A 23191-nucleotide genomic window follows, 5' to 3' on the forward strand; every position below is an offset into this window, starting at 1 on the left:
ATTAGGATAGAAATCCAAGAAGATTCCATGTGCTTAGAAAGCTCATTTTTCCCTTAGTATTTCAAGAGTTTTGCGACTCGTAAATCACAAGGAGGAGGGACAAAAAATTTAGAAATCTAAGGAAATTCAAGGCGCTTTAAAAGCCTATTTTTGCCTTAGTGTTTCATACTTTCACGGCTCGTAAACCGTGGAGTCAAAATTTGAAATTTTGAAATGTCCTCGATTATAATCAAGGCTTCTTTCAAGGATGTGTGCGGATTTATTACTCCCAATAATATTTTGGATATTCATCCTTTAAGGATTTCTTTATCCAAATATTAGCGGTGAATAATAGATGAATTCCCCCCAAAATAAGATTTTTATAGTTTTTGGAATATTGGCCAATACCCTTTGGAGTTTTACAAAACATGTTGTAAAATCCAGAAAATGCAAGAAAATAATTTTTTTGTTGTGTTTACGAAATCCATGTGAAAACACATTTTTAAAACTTCCAATATTTTTTGTATAAAAAAAAACGTTCAAAACATGTTAGGATATTGGCCGTATGCAACACACACAAGAAAATATTATATATATGTATATATATGTATATTTGTCACATTGCGTCGAAAACTGGATATTCTAAATGCGAGATTGATATTTTTTTAAATAAAAAAAAACACACAAAAAAATAATAAATACACGTTCAAGTGATTTTGCCTTCCCTAGTTACTGTTTAAGTGAATTAAATTTCACTTGAACAGTAACAAATGCAACTAAGAATGCATGCAAAACTGGGAAATAAAATAATAATAATAATAATAATAGACGTTCAAGTGAATTTACCTTCCCTGGTTACTGTTTCAAGTGAATTAAATTTCACTTGAACAGTAACAAATGCAAACTAAGAATGCTAGTGTCTTAACATGCAAAAATGCAAAAAAATTAGGAGAGGAGAGACACGGCTTACCTGGTCCGCTGGCGACCCCGACTCTTTCAGTCCTCCACTGTCTGCAAATCCCTGCTTGTTCTAATGCCAAAGATGACTTACGAGCTGATGGACAGAGCTTCTGCTTTCTCGCCTCTGGTATCCAAAGAGAGACTCCTTTCTCCTTTCTCTGTTTCGGTCTCCTCTCTTTCTTCTGGTTTTCTGCACCTTCTTCTCCTCTGTTCTGCAGATTTTATTTGCAGAAAGAATGGAGTAAAGACCGAAAGTCAGTCCCTGCTTCTTCCTTGTTTCTCCTCTCTTTTTTTCGTCTTTTCTTTTCTCTTCTACTGCCTGCCTTCCTCTCTTGCGGTTTTTTGTCTTTCTTTTTCTGTCTTTTTTCTTTTTTGCTCTCTTTTTCTTCTCTTCTACTGTCAATCCTCCCAACCTCACAGTAACGTTACTGTGAGAATGAAAGAAACTTTCTCTATTCTGCGTTTTCTCCTGTCTTTGGCTTCTTTTTTTTTCTGCTCTTTTCTCTCCGTTTTTTTTTGTGCTCTGTTTTTCTCTATTCCCTCCTCTCTTTTCTCCTCTTTTTTGATGCCGTCTTCCCCTTTTCCTTCTTCTATTGGCTGCCTCTCCATGGAGATGATGAGGGAGATGGCGATGAAAGCGTGTTTATGCTGGTTGAGTTCACGCCCCTGCCTCTGTATTTTTTTTTGCTTTCGACAGTGTAGTTCTGCTCTTTTTTTTTCTTTTGTTCCTCTCCTATATGTCCTCTCTCCTCTTCTGCCCCTTTTAGGTCACCAGCCGAGGCTTCTATATAGCCTATACATGGCTTTATTTAGGAAACAAATATTACATTAACTCTATGGTGTAATAGCGGGTGAGCAGAAATAGAAAACCAGAATATTTGATTCTGATTCTGTGATCAGCAGTGATTTCTTTCCTAGTTAGAGGATGGTGCGACTCTTTTCTTTCCTTCCATAGAGTCAGCTGCTCCCTTTAAAATGAAGCAATAAAAACGTGGTTTGCGGATAAAAGAAAAGAAGATAACCAGGGTAGCTATGTAGAGAAAAAGGAAAGAAAGAATTGCGGACGGGGAGGCATTGTTTTCCTTTTCTGATCTAATTCCTGTTCTTTAATTTTGTCAGCCGGTAAAATTTCTTCTAATTTTATCTTCAATCAACTCCCTTATTTTAACACCTTTTCCATTTGATCCTTGGTCCATAAAAGGGCTTCAAATTGGCCTGCAAATGGTCTTCAATCTTTAAGCATCTTGCAATTGTGTCCCTGCAAACTTGGAAAAAAAATCCTTCTCGCGGCAGGAATCCTCGCTTTCACACTAGATATTCAAACGAGAATATCTTGAGCTTCTGATATCGAAATCAAGCGATTTAAAAGCCCAAATTCATCTACGTGTCTCGGACTACAACTTTGATGAAGGATTCAAAGTGAGATGAATTCGCTTTGAATAACATAATTGCGACCAGACTCAGCTGGAAACCTTCTCGCGGTAGGATTCTACGTTTTCACGCTAGATTTCAAACAGGAATATCTTGAGCTTCTGATATCGAAATCAAGCGATTCAAAAGCCCAAATTTATCTACGCGTCCAGGACTACAACTTTGATGAAGGAGTCTAAGTGAGATAAAATCTTTTTACAGAACAAAAACTGGCAGTAATCTATGTGATCAAAAGGGATCTCCGGGTCTAACTCAAAAACTGACGAATGCCGAGAATCCTGATATGACTGAAAGTATGAACTAAGAAAAAAAATCACGAAAACTAGGCCAAAACTAGAGTTTTTTTAGTGCAGACTTGGGTCAATATCCTTCTCGCGACAGAATTCTCTACCTTTACGTTAGATATTCAAACGAGAATATCTTGAGCTTTTGATATCAAAATCAAGCGATTCAAAAGCCATAATTATTCTACGCGTCTAGGACTACAACTTTGATGAAGGAGTCAAAGTGAGATAAAATCTTTTTACATAACAGAAACTGGCAGTAATCTAATTGGTAAAAAAGGTTCTTGATTTGACAATGTTGAGCATCCAAATCGGACTGAGAAACTGCCCTAAGAACAATGATCCCTAGGTCCTAATAAAGGTGTACATCAATTTTTCAACATGTCATGAGTGACAGAATATACCTAGGATGGTCAGATATCATACAAAGCTGAGTCAGAATCAGAGCCTAAGTTGGAACAAAAAATTGCCACAACAGCAGAACCATTTTTTTAGTGCAAATTCTGAAGGATTTATTCAACCTTAAAGACCAGATAAAAAAGGAACGAATTCAGCATTATGAAGACTCCTGATCAACCTAAAAGAAAAAACCTGATGATTTTGGTAGCAAAGGGGAAGGATAGAAAAAAAAACAGAAAACAAATCAAACAAGGCTTTCAAAAAAAAATATTTCTTTTTGTGCTCTTGTCAATTTTTTTGGCGAACATGAGCTAAACTCCTATACTCTATTCAAAAAAGGTATACACCATCTCCAGCACATGGGGGTCCGAAATTGAGTAACAACACTCCTAATGAGGGGATTTCAACTTCTAAAGGCATCATCGCCTCCATTCCATATACCAACGTATATGAGGTGGCTCTTATTGAGGTTCAGATGGAGTGCAGTACGCATGAAGGGCCCATAGAAAAATATCATACCAATCCCTTTAAGTGACTATCATTTTCTAAATAATCTTCTTTACATTTTCGTTAGCAGATTCTATTGCACCATTCATCTTTGGCCTATATGGCGAGCAGTTGGAATGCTTGAGTTTCCATTTAGCGCAGAGTTCTATTATCATCTTGCTATTGAAGTTCTTGGCATTATTAATCTTTTCTAGTGGACCATATCGATAGATCAAATTTCTTTCCATAAATTTCTTCACCGCTTTTTGCCTCCACGTCATCCAAACATTTCAACAAAGTTCTGTCAGATGATTTATTATACAAAGTATCCCATCAAGATAAAAATCCATTGGCCAACCTCCTCAAAATCTTCTTGTCGATTTTGGATGCCCCCATAGGATATGTCTGGTTTTGGATGTAATTCTCGATATCATAGTACCAAGGGTTTCCATCTATTTCTCTTTCAACTAAGCAACAATGAGTAGGGTTATTTCTGATATCAATGTGTACCGACTGTACCTTATGCCCAAAGTCTATTCTAGCCATAGAAGCTAGCGTGACCAAATCATCAGCAAAATGGTTTCCTTCTCTTCCTAGATAGGTGAACTCTATTTCCTCAAATTCTTTAGAGTTTAGACAAGTATTCTTGGTAAGGTCTTAATTGTTCGTTCTTGGTTTGCCATTTTCCTTTCACTTGGCAAATAATTAGTATTTTCCTTTCACAACTTTCCTTGTCATATCTATTATGTCATATTCAGCCAACAGAACTTGTCATCTTGCAATTTGGCTTGACGATAGACTTTTCAAAGACGTACCTTAATGTCATATTCCGTGAACTTCTTGCTTAGGTTATAAATGATATTTTCCTTCCTTTTTGTTTCATTGTATTGTCCAAGCACACTTCTTTAACAAATGCAAGATTGGGTCACAATTCGTGGTTAATTGGGATATAAACCTAGCAATGTAATTCAACCTTCCCATGAACCTTCTTAAATCCCTCTTAGTCTTGGGATTTGGCATAGATTGAATAGCCTTTACTTCATCAGGGTCCACTTTTATCCCTTTGTCAGTCACCACAAATCACAACAACTTCCCAGATTTTACCTCGAATGAACACTTTGCATGGTTTAAGCCTCAAGTTATACTTCCTTAGTCTTTCGAATAATTCCTTCAATATTTGGACATGATTTTCTTCCTCTCTAGATTTTAGCAATCATGTCATCCATGTTGTAAAACCCAAAAAAAAAAAAAAAACAAGAAGTGGAACCGAAATGACTCCACCATCGTTGCTGATATCGGAATCGGCAGCGACGCAGTTTCAGGCTGCCGATATTGGAATCGGCAGCGATGCAGTGCGGCTGTTGATTTCTGAATCGACAACGACGCAGTTTCAGGCTGTCGATATTGGAATTGGCAGCGATACGGTTTCGGCTGCCGATTTATGAATCGACAGCGACGTAGTGTGGCTGCCGATATCTGAATCGGCAGCGAGGCAGTTTCGAGCTATCGATTTCTGAATCGGCAACGACATTAAAAAAAAATTATATATATAATAAAAGTTTTAGTGTGGGACCGACCTATCCTAGGGGGGAGAAGGGGAATGAAAATCAGCTCAAGGATAACCCAAAAGGAGGATTAGGACAGCCTTGTCCAACATCCAAACACCCCCTTTCTGCTTTTAGGAGGGGTATAAATGCAGCAAGGAGAGAGAGAGGGAGACACCCTCCCAAAAAACGAGCCGGTCCCCTTCCCTCTCCCTAAAGTGAGCTGCATGCTCTTGTCCCCTTCCCTTTCCCCCAAAATGAGATACTTGTCCCCTTCCCTCTTTCCCTTTCCAAGGAAAGAGCTTGACCAAACCCCAGCTGCTAGTGCCCTCCTTAGACGTGAGAGAAAGAAGGGAAAGCTTGATAGGAGGTTGGACAACTTCAAACATGAAGGGAGTAGAGGCCTAACAATCGGTGGGGAACTAACAAGAGGAGGAGAAAAACTGAAAGAGAGGAACAGGAAGAAACAATCGAGAGCAGAAGGGGAGAAATGTTGTCAAACCCCTCCCAAAAATGCTAAATCCGTGAGGTATGAACCATGTCTTTCTCCACCTGTTCTTAAGGTCTTGAAATCAAAAGGAAGAAGAATAAAAATATGGATGCATGGCCTAGGAACTTTACTCCAACTGTTATGGAAAAGAACTAAGCTAAAAGGAGGGACAAAAACGGGGCTGGATGGGGGACCTGATTCCAGAATATTTAACAAAAGATTATATGCTAAAATTGATGGGTTCAATGTGTGTATGCTGCTAGAATTCATTGAAAGATTATATGCTGAAATTGATGAGTTTCAATGTGTGTGTTCTGCTGGAATTTATTGAAAGATTATATGCTGGAATTGATGGGTTTAATGTGTGTGTTCTGCTGGAATTTATTGAAAGATTATATGCTGGAATTGATGGTTTCAATGTGTGTGTTCTGCTGGAATTTATTGAAAGATTATATGCTGAAATTGATGGGTTCAATGTGTGTATGCTGCTAGAATTCATTGAAAGATTATATGTTGGAATTGATGGTTTCAATGTATGTGTTCTGCTGGAATTTATTGAAAAATTATATGCTGGAATTGATGATGGTTTCAATTTGTGTGTTCTGCTGGAACTTAGTGACAGTTTATGTACTGGAGTTGTTGCAATGTGTGGTGTGTGTTCATGCCAAAATGTGGGTTGGGAAGCGAAATTGTGATTCGCTGCCGAAACTGAGTTTTCTGCAGCGAATTAGTTTTCGCTACCGAAATGTGTCTTCTGCGGCGAATTTGTGATTCGCTGCCGAAGTGGAGTTGGCTGCAGCGAAATTGTGATTCGCTGCCGAAATTGAGTTGTCTCCAGCGAATTAGCATTCGCTGCCGAAATTTGTGTTCTGCCGTGAATTTGTGATTCGCTGCCGAAATTGAGTTGTCTGCAGCGAATTAGCATTTTGATGTTTATGTTTTGAAATGATTAACTTGTGATGATATTTTATTAAATCCTTGTTGTAAGAGGAAACGACGAAGAAGAGTTGGATTAAATTCTTGATGATTGTCGAAACAACTATGAAATGTCGAACAAGTTCTTGATGAATATTGAAACAATGGTGAAAATGTTAGAGTTCTAAACTGACCCATTTGAGGTGAACATCTTATTGAGTAGTGATGAATACTAAACCGAATGTGATGTTGGGGCTGTTATGAATTTGAGCTACTAATGAATGGTAGTACGTGTCGTCCAAAGGATCTAGTTTTGTATTCTTACTGAATGTAATGGTGATGAATGATTGTATGAGTATCATGAGGGATCTACTATTTTATTATATTCAATGTAATTGTGATGAATGTGTTACCAAGGATCTATCATTTATTATACTGAATGTAATGATGATGAATGATTGTATGAGTGTTATGAAAGACCTATCGTTGTATCGTATTGATGGTTAATTACCACAAATGGTGGTCTGAGTATTACGGGGGATTTATTATTGTGTTGCATTGAACATTAACTGTCAGGAATGGTTGGATGAGTGAGACAAAGGGTACTGTTGTGTTATGTTATATTGAATGCTAAACTGTTGTGGGATGTTTGGTTCTGCATTACAAAGGATCTATCATCGTGTTACGGAATGATAAATTACTAGGAAATGGTGGTATGAGTATCCCTAAGGGTCTGCTTTAATGTTGCAAGGAATGTCAAAACAATGATTAGCTTCGGATAATGACATCCAAGTGGATGACCGGAACAAACGATTGATTAGCTGCGGCTAATGGCATCCGAGTGTATGACCGGAACAAATGTATGACTGGAACAAATGATTGATTAGCTGCGGCTAATGGCATCCGAGTGTATGACCGGAACAAACGATTGATTAGCTTCGGCTAATGGCATCCGAGTGGATGATCGGAACAAACGATTGATTAGCTCCGGCTAATGGCATCCGAGTGGATGATCGGAACAAATGATTGATTAGCTCCGGCTAATGGCATCCGAGTGGATGATCGGAGCTAATGACATCCGAGTGGATAACCGGAACAAACGATTGATTAGCTTCGGCTAATGGCATCCGAAGGGATGACCGGGGTAAATGATTGATTAGCTCTGGCTATTGGCATCCAAAGCAGATGACTAGGATGAACAAAGATTAGCTCCGACAAATGGCATCCTAAATGGATAATCGAGATCAATAAATGATTAGCTATGGTAATGACACCATAGATGAATTACCAGAATGAATAAATGATTAGCTTTGGTAAATGGCATCCTAAATGGATAATCGAGATCAATAAATGATTAGCTATGGTAATGACACCATAGATGAATTACTAGAATGAATAAATGATTAGCTTTGGTAAATGGCATCCTAAATGGATAATCGAGATCAATAAACGATTAACTATGGTAATGACACCATAGATGAATTACCAGAATGAATAAATGACTAGCTTTGGTAAATGGCATCCTAAATGGATAATCGAGATCAATAAATGATTAGCTATGGTAATGACACCATAGATGAATTACCAGAATGAATAAATGATTAGCTTTGGTAAATGGCATCCTAAATGGATAATCAAGATGCATAAATTACTAGCTTCGGCTAATAACATCCTAGGTGGATAATCGAGATGAACAAATGATTAATTATGACTGATGACATCCTAAATGGATAATCGGGATGAATAAATGACTACCTTCGGCTAATAGCATTCCAAATGGATAATCAGGATGAAGAAATGACTAGCTTCAGCTAATGGCATCCTAAAGAATGACCAAGATGAAAAAAAAAAGGAAGAAGAAGAAGAGAAAGAAGAAGAAACGGTTAATGGCACCCTAGTGGATGGCAAGATGAATAAATGATTGGCTTCGACTAATGGCCTCCCAAGAGGATTGTCGGATTTGAGTGTATGAGTTAGTTTTAAGAAGAACTGATGTGGTCATGTATACTACGTTTCGTATATACTAAGTATATGAAAGGACTATAATAGTTATGCTTTAACCAAAGAAAAACATTAATTCGGCTAACGACTTTCGAGATTAATGATCGGGTTTGAGTACTGAAATTAGCCTCGTAAATTGATGGATTATTAACGGTGGTATTTACATAAGTAAAGGGAAATTAAAGAATTATGCTTTTTGGTCCATGAATAAAATGCGACTTTAATCATGTTTTATTATGTTTCTTAAATGACCTATAAGGCTTAAAATTTCCTTGTATTGTAACAGGGACATCATACCAATATGGTGCGTAAGGAAATTCATTTCATGGCTCACACATTTCGAAAAAGAATTATATACTCGCATATTATGGGTGAATCAAATATTGAAATGGAATACGGATCATAATACAAGGTATTCATCTAATGAGGACATCATGTTGTAAGAATCACAAGCGGTCAGGATAACAAAAGTACTAGTTGTGTAACTTGATGTTTGACACCCTTGTATGAACTCGTGATAATACGAGATTAGAACAAGAATGGGAATTTATTAATTAGTCAATATGATGAAATAAAAAAAAAATCCAGTGACTTTGGCCTTGAAAAGGTTGGGTCGTTACACATGTATACTTCAATCTTTTTGTGCATCATGGCATGACCTTATAGCAAAAGGTTCCCCATGGTGTTAAAAATATCATCTTCTCCTTTGTGCCATTTTTATCTGATTGTAGCCTGAAATTCCATCCATAAAGGAATTTGTTGAGCTACGTGCTACATTGTCCAAGCAAACCCTAATTTTATCTTTCTTTTTGGGTACTACCATTATATTGGACACCCAATATGGATATTTGACTTCTTCTAGAGAATCGGTGTTCCACTACTTTTCAATTTATGCTTTTACTTTGATTAAGACATCCGTATTGATTCTTCTCAACTTTTGCTTAACCAGTTTGCATCCTTCTACCAGCAGTACCCTGTGTACTATGATATCCGTATCTAAGCCAGACATATCCTTATAGGACCAAGCAAAAAAATCTACATAATCTCGGAGTAATCAACTCTTCTCTTTCTTTAGGAGTAATCATAGTCCTTATCTTCAGTTTTTCTCTTATTTTTTTTCATTGCCCACATCTATGGTTTCAAGCTCCCCTCTAGCGGGTTTCCCAGCTTGTTCATGTTATCCTATTAATTTTGTGAATTCCCTAATGTTATGTTCCTCCCATTCTTCCTCTTCCCCTAAGTTTGGCCATTCCTTATCAGTATAACATGCGAGTGTTGTTATGGAAGATCCAATTTGAAAACAGAATGTGATGTGTAAAAACACCAAGATGAACTTTTGGAAATGCATGATCTCATTAAAGGGAAAAGTTGTCTCAAAACATTTGCACGAGAAAACCGATTAGGTGCGCAACATCATTCCAAACTCCTTCAATCTCTTTTTGGTACTGAGCTTTTGGGTGTGACCTTTCTTTATTTTCCATCCTTTCTCTTAGTCAAGTGTTGTGGATTCTAGAAGGGGTCCTATGTTTCTAGGTCTGCATATGCATGCATAGATGTATAAGAAAATGCATGATATAATGCATGATTGTGATAAGAATGCATTTGTATATTGGGTATGGATGCAGCCTTCTTGTGAACGAATAATAGCCACCACATTATAAACATAGGTTCTCTTGTCACATTGCTTTGATAGGAGTACTGCCTTTTGAGTCGTTTGCTTGAATCATATTCACCAAAAGACAAATTTTGCATAAGAAGATGGGTCAACGCCCTTTTCATTAATGTTTGATAAGTTTATTACATTTATAAATAAAAAGGAAAAACAACATGTTAATCCCTTTCCTCCACAAACTCTCTAGCCAAAGGTAAGAAGGCAAAGTTGCGGTTCTCAATCTTCCCTAGAAAGGCTTCGGTTTCAGCTAGGCTTCGGCGATAGCGAATGATGTCCCCTCCCACATTCCACGCATTAATTCTAATAATTTGAGCATGAGCAGCAGCTTCGTCCATTTGCTCATCTGTCTTTGTCATCTTTTCTATGAGCAACATATTGGTTCTGTTCAAAGTAGTGTTATTGGTGTCTATTTGATCCTTGTGTTTTTCCATTGCTACTAGCTTCTCGTCTAAATACTTCAACTTTTCACATTCCTTGTCAAGTTTTATCCTTATAACTTTTATCTCATTCTTCTTAACCACTAACTTTGCTTTAACACCCTCGAAACCTCTCCTTTTACTTTCTTCTTTTGCAATCCCGTTGAACGGCTTTCCAACTCCATATATTTCTTGTTCAAATCCTTATACTTCACAATCCTATCAATCAGTTCGAACTGAACTTGTGCAAATTTTTCTTGGTAATATTTTGCATTTCATTGGCAATTGTTAAAGTCAATCTCCATTGCTTCAAGTTCAGAGCAACTTTGCATCCAATCCAAACTCATCCCTCCTCGCTCCTTCTCACTTTCTTTCCTAGCAATCTTCTCCTCACCTAGCTTTAACTCAAGCTTTGTTATTTCCGCATCTCTAGATTGTATTTGCTCATCTAGAAATGCTCTCATTTTATCCCCTTCCAGCATCATTTCTTCCAACATTGCCTTGTCTTTTCTACTTTTGCTCAACTCTATCTGAAGTTTTTCCATTTGTCTTCTCAACTCCTCTTCATTGTTTACCCTTTTTCTCTTAATAGGCTCTTCTACAGTTTGAGGAGATTTGGCTCCTACACAAGGCATGGCTGAAGCAGGTAAGTCTGTCCATCTTGCATATCCTTCACTTGCACTTGGATCCTTTAAACCTTTTATCTCAACCAAAACCAGATTCTTCCAATCTTGTTTGATGATCTCCAAAACTTCTTGTGCAATGGGATCTTTGAAAAAACCAAAGAATTGAGCAATTCCCATAGTCCTTGGAACAAACTACATGCCCCCAAGTTGCCTTAGGACCAGGGCAGGAGCATAACTCACATAGCCTGTAATCCATACCAATGGCACCCAACGTCTCTGTCCACAACTCATTAAGACTTTCACTATCGTTACCCATGGGGCTCTCCACTTGAAATCACTATTAGACAAACCTTCTAATTTGTCAACCCAACCTTGGTTGTCTAGATTTCACCATTCTTCTTCTTCTACCAACTTCAGGGGTCTTTGGGTGAACCACAAAAAATTATTGAAGACATGCTTTTTTGTTTCGATATGGCTAACCATCCAGATATACAACAACTACGTGCAACATCTCATTGCTCCTTTTCAAGTCCTCCTATAATGATTAAGTGTCAAGATGGTTTCAGCTAAAATAGCAGCCACTGGATTGATTTGTGTATTCTCATACTCTACATAAGCAGTAGCAACCTCCAAACTCACTACAACCATCTAGCTTGGGAACAACACAAGGCCAAATATGCCTAATGCAATCAATCTCTCTTTTTCTGATCCTGACCTCTTTTCCAGTTCAATTTCTAGCATCCTCCATTTCAGACCGGTAGCATTCTTTTCCAAAAACTTTTCCAAGTTGGCGATTCTAAGCAGTTTTGACAGTTCGGGGATGATCTTGTTAGATTTCAAAGGAAAATAAATCCTATATAGATTGTTTGGAAACTCAGTCAACATCCCATATTCCTCCATAGTGGGACATAGGTCTATGCTTCCAAAAGAATAACACCAGTAGTCTGGATCCCAAAAATGAACTAAGGCTCGCATAGCTGGGCTTAAAACTTCTACCCTTGCAATTTCCACCAAACATCCATATTTCCTAAAAAATGCATCCTTATCCACATTCTAAAAATGAGTCGTTAACTTGTTCACCTCATTCATAATGCAATTCAGGTTCTTAATTGGTGCCAGCTTCTAAGCATCGCTTCTAAGGTAGTCTCCTTCAGTCAATTGTGACAATTCAAAATTTTTCCCATATTCTATGATGGAAAATTTAGCAATGGTGGCCATTTCATTCACAAGTCCTGCAAATCAAGATGCTTTGGGGTTAGACTTGTTTTGATGCAAAAGATAATATGGAGCATACACCCTAAGGATAGGTTCTAGTTCCTTTACGTGAGACATAGGGTAGGTTTACTACTTGGTCTCTAAAAAAGGGTCTCTTGTTGTCCCAGTGATCGCTCTCATAAAGGCAATATGGGGGTTCAGCAGATAGTGGGATGGCACGTGTACCAATCAGTATCTGTCTAAACACTCAGAAAAGAGTTGGGGTTTACACAAACTTAAACCTTGACTCAAGTCATTAGGCAAGCTACTAGTTCCCCACTTAACTTAAAGTTAAATGAGTGTGCCCTCAAAAAGAAAATAATAATAAAGTGATGCATGACTATATCATGTATGACATAATGTAAAGATGCATGCTAAAGCTTTTAAACAAAGTATCATTCATATAAGAAAACAAAAACCAATAACACAACATAAACAAACAAATTATCAAGCCTAGTCGTAGGTCCCAAGTGGAGTCGCCATCCTGTCGCACCCTTGCGGTGGAGCGCAGCGGAGCGACGACCCTCGATTGATTTTGGGTTATTTGTTTTTGTGAATATGGGAGTCGCTACCAGTATTATGGTCACTAGGAAACCTAACTGGTCTTTCAGAGATTCTAAGGCAAGGGACTGGTTGCGTAAAGGGAAGGTATTAGCACCGCTAGTATGCCCTACCTAAGGTAAGCTCCTTGGTGTTTGGTTTTAACTTATAATTGCTATGGTATTGGTGTTTTCTAATTCCATCAGTTTTCCTAGGTTTGATTCAAACTAAATTTATTAAGATAGAAATCCAAGGAGATTCCATGTGCTTTAAAAGCTCATTTTTCCTTTAGTATTTCAAGAGTTTGCGACTCGTAAATCACAAGGAGGAGGGACAAAAATTTAGAAATCTAGGGCGCTTTAAAAGCTTATTTTTTCCTTAGTGTTTTATACTCTCACGACTCGTAAACCGTGGAGTAAAAAAAATTGAAATGTCCTCGATTATAATCAAGGCTTCTTTCAAGGATGTGTGATGACTTATTATCCCTAGAAAATTATTTTGGATATTTATCACTTAGGGTTTCTTTATCCAAATATTAACAGTGAATAATAACAAGTTATTCCCATTAATATTTTGGATATTCATCCCTTTTGGATTTCTTTATCCAAACATTAACGGTGAATAATAGATGAATTCCCCCCAAAATAAGATTTTTTTAGTTTTTTGGAATATTGGCCAATATCCTTTGGAGTTTTACAAACATGTTGTAAAATCCAGAAATGCAAGAATATAATTTTTGTTGTGTTTAAGAAATCCATGCGAAAACACATTTTTGAAACTTCAAATATTTGTTTTTTTTTTTTAAAGAGGAAATTCAAAATATGTTAGGGTATTGGCTGTATGCAACACACAAGAAAACATTTAAAAAAAAACACAAGCATCATAATTAAATACAAAAGTTGCAATAAAGGTTAATCAATCGATCACATATATTCTAAAATTTATAAGAAGCTTAAAGCAAAAAAATTATAACAGGAGAGAAATAAAACATGTGTACAAGGGAGCCAAGATTATGAAACCAAAATTTAGTGACAGTGTTCATACCCACAAACCCATTCTTTGATAAAACTAAATCCCGCTTTACTCATCCCATGCAGACAACAAGGAAAAAAAAACTAGAAGTAAAACATGAGAGAAGTAAAACATGTGCACGAGGGAGCCAAAAATATAAGACCAAAATTTTGAAATCAAACCCCTATGTCCGTGCCTCACAAACCCCATTATTTCCTCACCTTAAAAAAAACAAACAACCTTATTCGTTTTACAGCGCCAACAAAGAGAAACAAAACAGAAACTGGGAAGGCATGCTTTATTACAAAAAAAAAAAGACAAAAGTCATGGCCGACTATTTCATCTTCAAAGAGTAGGGAGGAAAAAAAGAACATAAAAAAAGAACTGATGATGAAGAAACAACAGCCCCCCCCCCCCCCAGTTCCTTATGAACTTATACCTAAAACAAAGATCTCCCTCATTTTATGCAACTCTCTCCTCTCTCTTTCTCTTCTTTTTCATTTTTCTGCTCTCTCCCTGTTCCTTATGGTTTTCACAGTAATGAAGGGAGGGAAAGAAACTCCCTATGTTCTCTGTGTTTTATATCTACTCCCTCTGTTCTCTTCTCATTTTTTTTTCTGCTGCTCCCTCTTTCACGTTCCAGTGAAGGCTTTTTAGTGTAAAAGAAAAGCCTCCTTTCTTTCTTCTTGTTTTGCCTCCATCTCCTTTTTTTCTTCTGTTTTTTTTCTCCTCCTTTAGGTCAGCAGAGGCAGCGTATATATAGTCTATACATAGCTCTTATTAGGAAAGATTCAATACAATAATCTCAGATGCAAATCCCAGCTGATTTGCAGCCAAATAATTAAAATGAGGAAACTACAATATTATCATTGATTATGTGCTGATTCTAGTGATTTCTTTCCAACATTAACACATCATCCCAACCATCTATGTTAGGGATAAAATCCCAGCCATTAGATGATGGTGAGGTTCTTCTCTTTATGGCATTTTGCAGTTGTCAAAAGCTGTTGTTTCCTATGAATTATAGCTGCACAAAAACATGATTTTTGTTATCAGTGTGGTAGAAATCATGTCATTTATGATGATCCAGCCCCCCCTCTAGCTTCCAATATCCTTCTTCAATTAAATCCCTCATTTTAGCACTTTTTAATTTAGTCCTTAGTCCAGAAAAAAAATCCCTCGAATCAGGCCTACGAACTTGGGCAAAAATCCTTCTCACGGTAGGAATCCTTCTCACGGCAGGAATCCTTGCTTTCACACCAGATATTCAAACGAGAATATCTTGAGCTTCTGATATTGAAATCAAACGATTCAAAGCCCAAATTCATCTACATGTCCCATAATACAACTTTAATGAAGGATTCAAAGTGAGATAAATTTGTTTTGAATAACAGAATTGCAACCAAACTCGGCTGGAAACTTTCTCGCGGCAAGATTTTATGTTTTCATGCTAGATTTCAAATAGGAAATCTTGAGCTTCTGATATCGAAATGAAGCAATTTAAAAGCTCAAATTCATCTACATGTCCTGGACTACAAATTTGATGAAGGATTCAAAGTGAGATAAAATCATTTTAGATAACAGAATCTGACAGGGATCTAGTTAGTGAAAAAGGTTTTCTTGATCTGACGATGCCGAACATCCAAATTTGACTGAAAGTCTGCCCTAAGAACAGTGATCCCTAGACCTAATAAAGGTGCAAGTCAATTTTTCAACATGTCATAAGTGATAGAAAATAGCTAGGATGGTCAAATATCGTACGAAACCAAGTAAGAATCAGAGCCTAAGTTGGAACAAAAACAAATTTCGACAGCAGCAAAACCATTTATTTTTAGTGCAAATTCTGATGGATTTATCCAACCTTAAATACCAGATAAAGAAGGAATGAATTTAGCATTATGAAGACTCCTAATCAATCTAAGAAAACCTGATGATTTTGGCAGCAAAGGGAAAGGATAAAGAGAGCAGAAAACAACTCAAACAGGGTTTCGAAAAAAATATTTCTTTCTCTGCTTTTGCCAATCTTTCAGCAAACATGGGGTCCAAAAATGAGTAACAACATTATGTATTCTAAATAATGTTTTAAAAACACATTTAAAAATATTACAAAGGTTTTAACCGATGAAATGAATATGTCGACATTTGACAGTAGATGCCACATTCACCAATGAATTTATAGACGCATATATTCGGTCAGTATTTCATACACTCACTGACAGATTTACCGACGGAATTAATCTAATTGCATTTGACAGTAGCTGCCATAATGACCGATGAATTTACAGACAGATATATTCGGTCGGTATTTTAAACACTCACTGACGAAGTTACTGATGGTATTTGTCCATCAGTAAATATCGCTATCACCGACGAGATAAATCCGTTGGTATATTTAAAGCAGGAAACTTTTTTTTTTGGCACGCAAATTCCGTCTGTAAAACCATCGGCAAATGGTTTTTTTGTGCTGCTGACCGATATAGCGACATAATGTGGAATTACCGACGAAAGGAAAGCGGATGGACGTATTCCATTGGTAACTAAATTACCGAAGACCTCGTAATCACACATCGAAGGAATATTTCTGTCGGTAAAACTGTGAAATCTTGTAGTGATATGATGAATATGTTTGTTCTCCTATGCTTATTTTTCCTATGATTGTTTAGTTTAATTGCTAGAGCGAACTCTAAGTTATTATTGTAGACAATTTATTGCTAAGTTTGATATCAAAACCGAAGTTGTGGTATATGAACTTGTGAAGCAACTGAGTTTAATAATTGTGGCGAATCTATGTTATTAATCTTAGGGAGAACATTCAATCAAATCAAACATAAACTGCGGGCAATTATGTTTTCTTGATTAATCAACTTATCTAGTTCTTAAGGCTGCTAATGAATTAAATTACTAGTGCGGACATTGTGGTTGTTTGATGGTTGCGGTTAGTTATACGACGGATCCGTTAACTAACCAATGTTAAGAAGAGATAAATATTCAGAATATAAATTGATGTTTTGTTTCCATGATCAGTTTTGATTTTTGTAGGTGGATGTGTGCTTGCGACCAAGGATTGTTCTCTTGATAATTTTTTCTGATTTTATTACATTTGGTTTGATAGTTTTCTGTTTTTTTTTGCTTTAGCTTAGATAACATCCAAACCCCCCCAAATTGCATATCATCTAGCATAAAAATCTAACTTGAATCTTCCTTGTGGGATCGACCCCTTGCTTGCTTTATACTATCTTGTGTGTTATGTTTGAAGCTAGAGTAATTAATTTGTGTGACCGCGTCATCACAACAAATTTTGGCGTTGTTGTCAGGAAAGTAATTTTAGTTGATTCTTGTGCTATTATTTTTATTTGTTGTGATTGTTATTTATTTTTCTGCCAAAAAAAGAAGAGACATAATTTTTGCTTGCTGCGGTACTATTCATCACTGCAGCGACATATTTTTTTATGGAATTAGGTATATGCCTTTTGTTTCCTAAAGGGAAACGAAGTTTTAAATAGGACTGGTGATACATCACTAGCTCCACCCTATTGAGGCCACATTCCACTGTTTTCCAGGGTTTTTAAACAATTTTAGTTTTCTAGCGTAGGATTTTCGTACAATTTGAATTGTCTTCGATCTCTTGTGTGGTTGGTTTCTTTTAAGTTTTCTTAATGATTTATAACTATAACCCGTTCTACTAACCAGATTCAAGTGTAGGTGGATCTCGAAATAAAAACACTTTACGCTGGTTACGAAAGGAAGCTCGTGTCAACACCATGGCTGTTGCACGACAACAAACACTCAAGGAGCTTGCTGCTCCTAACATGGAAAACCAACCATTGTGCATAAAAATCGACAATAATGTAAACTTCGAGCTCAAATCTGGTTTTATACATTTGCTACCAACATTCAATGGTTTTGTAGGTGAAGATCCTCATACTCATCTTAAGGAGTTCCATATGGTTTGCGTTGGCATGAAACCAAATGGAATTGACGAAGAATAGGTTAAGTTGAAAGCTTTCCCTTTCTCTTTAAAAGGGGCAACAAAGGCATGGTTTTTCTCTATTCTCCCAAGTTCCATTGGAACTTGGAATGCCATGAAGAATATTTTCCTTGAAAAGTATTTCCCAGCATCTTGAGTTGCCAACATAAGGAAAGAAATATGTGGGATTCGACAATCTCATGGAGAGACACTTTCCAAGTATTGGGAAAGATTTGAGCAACTGTGCATTCAATGCCCTCACCATCAGATACTTGATCAGCTACTCATTCAATATTTCTATGAAGGACTGATGCCTATTGATCGTAGTGTCATTGATGCGGCAAGTGGAGGGGCGTTGGTAGATAAGACACCCGAGGTTGCATGCCAATTGATCTCAAATATGGTAGCCAACTCGAAATAATTTGGTAAGCAAGGAGACTTCGCAAACAAATGAGTAAATGAGGTAAGTATTTCTAACCTTGAAAATAAAGTTAATAATCTTACTTCTCTTGTTCGTTCTTTGGCTTGTGGCAATGTACAACAGGTGAAAGTTTGTAGCATATGCTCCTTATAAGGACATGCCTCAGATATGTGCCCAACAATGCAAGAAGATTACATTGAACAGGTTCATGCAGTTGATGGAGGATTCAACAGACAACCCCAGCATAAATATGATCCCTTTTCCAACACGTACAATCTCAGATGGAGAGATCATCCAAACTTATGTTATGGGAACCCACCTCAACAAGGCAATCAAGGCCAACAGTTCCATCCCCATGGATTTCAATCCCAATAGAATTATCAAGTGAGACAGCCCCTCCATTCATAAACTCCAATGTTATGGGGTCATCATCCAATGATGATCTTCATGAGATGATGAAAACTTTGGTTTCTAACACTGTGACCTTGCAATAAAATGTCATGTGTTTTCAACAGGAAACAAGGTCAAGTATTCACAACTTGGAGAAGCAAATGGGACAAGTAGCTTCAAGTGTGGGGAAATTGGAAGCACAAATGAATGGAAAATTGCCCTTCCAAGCATTAAATCCAATAGAGAATGTTAATGCGATCATGCTGCGAAGTGGGAATGAACTTGAAGAGAAAATATCGAAACAAATTAAGATGGAGAAAGAAGAAGAGATAGAAACCGAATTGAGTACAAAGAAGGAACATCCTCCTCCTCTAAAACTGAAACATCGACCAACACTCCAAAGGTAACTCCTCACACAATGAATTTCAGCTTTAAAACAATTCCACCCTTTCCTATGAGTTCTTGTAGGTCAAAGGAAGAGGACAAAGAAAAAGAGATTTTAGAGGTTTTCAAGAAAGTAGAACTCAACATTCCTTTGCTTGATGCTATCAAGCAAATTCCCAAGTATGCCAAATTCTTGAAGGAGTTCTGTACTACCAAAAGAGCTTTCAAACTGAAATGTCATGAATTGGTAAGTATGGGTGAAGTTGTATTTGTTGTTGTTCAAAAGAATATGCCTTTGAAGCAAACAGACCCAAGTGTGTTTACTATCCCATGTGTTATTGGTAATGCTAGTTTCAAAAGGGCCTTGTGTGATTTAGGTGCATCCATTAGTGTTATGCCTAAACATGTTTATGATTCTCTTAGTCTTGAGCCTTTGAATAAAAATAGCATTGTAATACAACTTGCAGATCGTAGTTTTGTTTACCCACTTGTTGTGATAGAAGATGTCATAGTCAAGATTGATAGTTTGGTCATTCCATGCGACTTTTATATTCTTGATATGGAACATGATTCTTGTGATTCATCAAACAACACTCCTATATTGTTTGGGAGACCATTCTTGAAAACTGCCAATACAAAGATTGATTGTGGTAAAGATACTTTGTTTATGGAAGTAGGAGATGAAAAGATTGAACTTAATTTTCATGATGCAATGACATATCCTTATAGCAATGTTTATTATATCACATGTTATGACCAAGTTGATAAGTGTGTGCAGCAAGTTTGTGATTTTGATAGTGAGGATGGATTAAGTGTAGCTTTGAGCTATGGCTATGATTTTACCAAGATAGAAGAGATAGAGAGGCATATATGTGTTCCCTAAAACATGCATGAATCAGCATTGGCTTTGCAAGCTTTGCAAATTGTTCCCCATGATGCAGGAGTCATTCACCCCATCATGGATAGTGAATGGGTGGCGCCTATCCTTTTGGTGCCCAAAAAGATTGGAATTACGTTGGAAGAAATACAAAATGATGCTTATAAGAATGCAAGGATTTACAAAGAAAAGATCAAAAGTCTTCATGACCAAATGATTACAAGAAAAATAGTTTAATGTTGTAGATAAAGGCCTTCTTTATCATTCGCGTTTGAAAATTTTTCCTGGAAAGTTGTGCTCTCGTTGCATTGGACCCTTTGTTATTTCTAATGTTTTTTCTTATGGTGTAGTTGAAATTACAAGTTTAGAAACGAACAAAGCACTCAAGGTGGCATTGCTTGAAACCTTTCTATGAAGGTTGGATGACAGAACTCACAGCTTCTGTGGAGTTAGCTGAACCAATTTATGAAGAATGAGCATGAAACATGTCGAGCCAATGACATAAAACAAAAGCGTTTACTAGGAGGCAACCCAGCCAAAAAAAAATCAGATTTGCTTTCTTTTTCCTTATATTTTATTTTTTGCATTTTACTTTATTTTTATCATTCTCTTATATTCCTTTTCTTTTATTTCAATATTAAGGATAATGTTGTGTTTTAAGTGTGGGGGTATTGGGAGAATGTTGGTTTTCTTATTTTGATTTTCTTTGTTGTTCCAAAAACAAATTTCTATGTTTGATCTTTTGAACTTCTATTGGTTTATTAGAATGTGAGTATTATATATGAGAATTAATTGAGATAGATAAAGATATAAATTCAATGAAGGAGTGTGCATGCAAGTTTTAAGGTTTAATTGGTTTAGGGATTGACTTTGAGAATATGTCATGTTGACTTTATAGTGTTATACCAATGCAAGCTTTTGAGCCTTCAACATTATATTATTTTATTGTGCATTCTTTCAATGATATGTACCTCTAGAACTTGCTTCATATCTTGTTGAGATTAGATTCGCATTACATAGATACATGAAGATATAAATGCATTAAGAATTTTAACTACTTGAGCCAAAAAGACAACTAAAGCATGTTATCCTTAGTGAACCCCTTTTGAGCTTGTTTATCTTTTCTTTGCTTTATCCATGTATAAGCCTTAACTTTTTATATATTTTCCTTTTCCCCTGGCCAAGGATTAGTAGAGCATATACTTGTGATATCTCATGGAATTATGGTTGGAAATTATGTGAAAAGAAAGAAGAAGTGATGCTTGAAGAAAAGATGATGCTTGAAGAAAAGATGGGCAAAGTTGCCAAAGGTGAAAAAAAGAAAGAAAGAAAGAAGTGTTTCTTTATGTTCTTAAGATTTTATGTTGAAAGAGTTTGAAATCAAAAGAAGTAAAGCATCAATGATTAAAGATGGAAAATTTATGTGCTTTGATGGAATATCTTGTTGAAATATCATTTTTCAGAATGATCTACTTTCTTTGGTTTGAACCTTTTTTTTTACTCTCTTTTACTTCACCTTAACCTTACCCCCACTACAACGGGAAAATAAGACCTTTTGATTCATGCATTGCTTGTAATATGTTAGTAATGGAGATGAGATTGAAGAGCAAGCTTATGGTAAAACATATTCATTGATTGAATTTGAGAGATTTAAACACATAAGCCCTAAACACATGAGTGTTGGATTGTATATCAATGAGAGGACCTATCGCTTTGGCGTGGCATAGATTTCATTTAAATCCCGACGATTAATTGAGTTTTGAAATTTACATGTAAATAAATTCATGAAAATTTATACTCTTTATCCTTCTTGATTGTGTTCTTGTTTATAATGCATATATTCTTGGATATTGATGGGAGATTAGGAGATTAGTCATAGTGATTTAATTTAATTTAACTTCAATTTTATTTTACCTATCCTTTCTCGAGGACGAGCAAGAGCTAAGTGTGGGGGTATTTGATGCAACCATATTATTCAATAGTTTCACCCACATTTAACTAGTGTTTTGCGTATGTTTTATATATATAATGCCTTGATATTCTTTGTTTTATGTTTTGAAGGTACTTTTGGATGAAAGATGCAAAAAGGAGTAAATTGGAGCTAATTGGTAGATTTGATATTCGTCGATGTTTTGTGTAAAGCGTGAGCTCTAGAAGTTGAAATGAAGTGATTCTAGTGGCATTAAAAATCTAGCATCCATACCTTTCTGGAAATCTAAGGCAAGAAAATAAAATAAGGAAAAGCATGGAAATCACAACCTTCAAAGTCAAATCTTGCAATCTGCTAGTGTTGACCTTCGACAATTCCAACTTGAATATCTGGATCTACAGAAGTCCAATCGATGCAAACTCAATTTTTTTGGATTACTGACTCAAAGGCCTATAAAAAATCCACATTTAAGCCAAAAATGATGTCATATGAGGGAGATATGATTTTTCAAAGATGACAACTGAATTCGGCCAGCAACAGGTTTCGTAAAGAAACAAGTTCAAATTACATTCCGAAGCATCTAAACCGATATCCAAGTTTTTATTTCAGCAATTTAGCTCCTATAAGTCAAAGCTTGAAGATTTCATGCAAGGCTATTTCTTCCTTTTTAGGAAAATAGTTATTGAAATACTTAAATGTAAACAGTCTACTTAAGGGAGGACCTATTTGTAAAATAGAGACTAGGGTTTCCTAGGATATATAAGGAATGAGAGAAGAGAAGGGGGGTAGCCAGCCAAGAGAAGAAAAAGCCCCCCTCTTCTAAGAAACCCGAAATCATGCATACCTTCATCTTTTTGATTAGTTGTTTAACAAACATGCAAGGCTAAACTCGTTTTCTTAGTTGCAAGGACACGGAAACCTTCGGATTTCAAGAATTGTGAGATTTATTTTACCATTTCTTTTTAGTTTATATGATGAATATATTTGTTCTCCTATGCTTATTTTTCCTATGATTGTTTATTTTAATTGCTAGAGCGAACTCTAAGTTATTATTGTAGACAATCTATTGCTAAGTTTGATATCAAAACCGGAGTTGTGGTATATGAACTTGTGAAGCAACTGAGTTTAATAATTGTGGCGGATCTACGTTATTAATCTTAGGGAGAACATTCAATCAAATCAAACATAGACTGCGGACAGTTATGTTTTCTTGA

At 36.3% G+C, this 23191-nt stretch overlaps 1 pseudogene; it reads right to left on the bottom strand.

The window, feature by feature from the left end:
* The window catches only part of LOC118050911 (glucan endo-1,3-beta-glucosidase 7-like), a 62840-nt pseudogene that overhangs the window by 37124 nt on the left and 2525 nt on the right, over window positions 1–23191 (bottom strand).

This window comes from Populus alba, chromosome 14 (assembly GCF_005239225.2).
Source record: "Populus alba chromosome 14, ASM523922v2, whole genome shotgun sequence".
Classification (NCBI taxonomy): Eukaryota; Viridiplantae; Streptophyta; class Magnoliopsida; order Malpighiales; family Salicaceae; genus Populus; species Populus alba.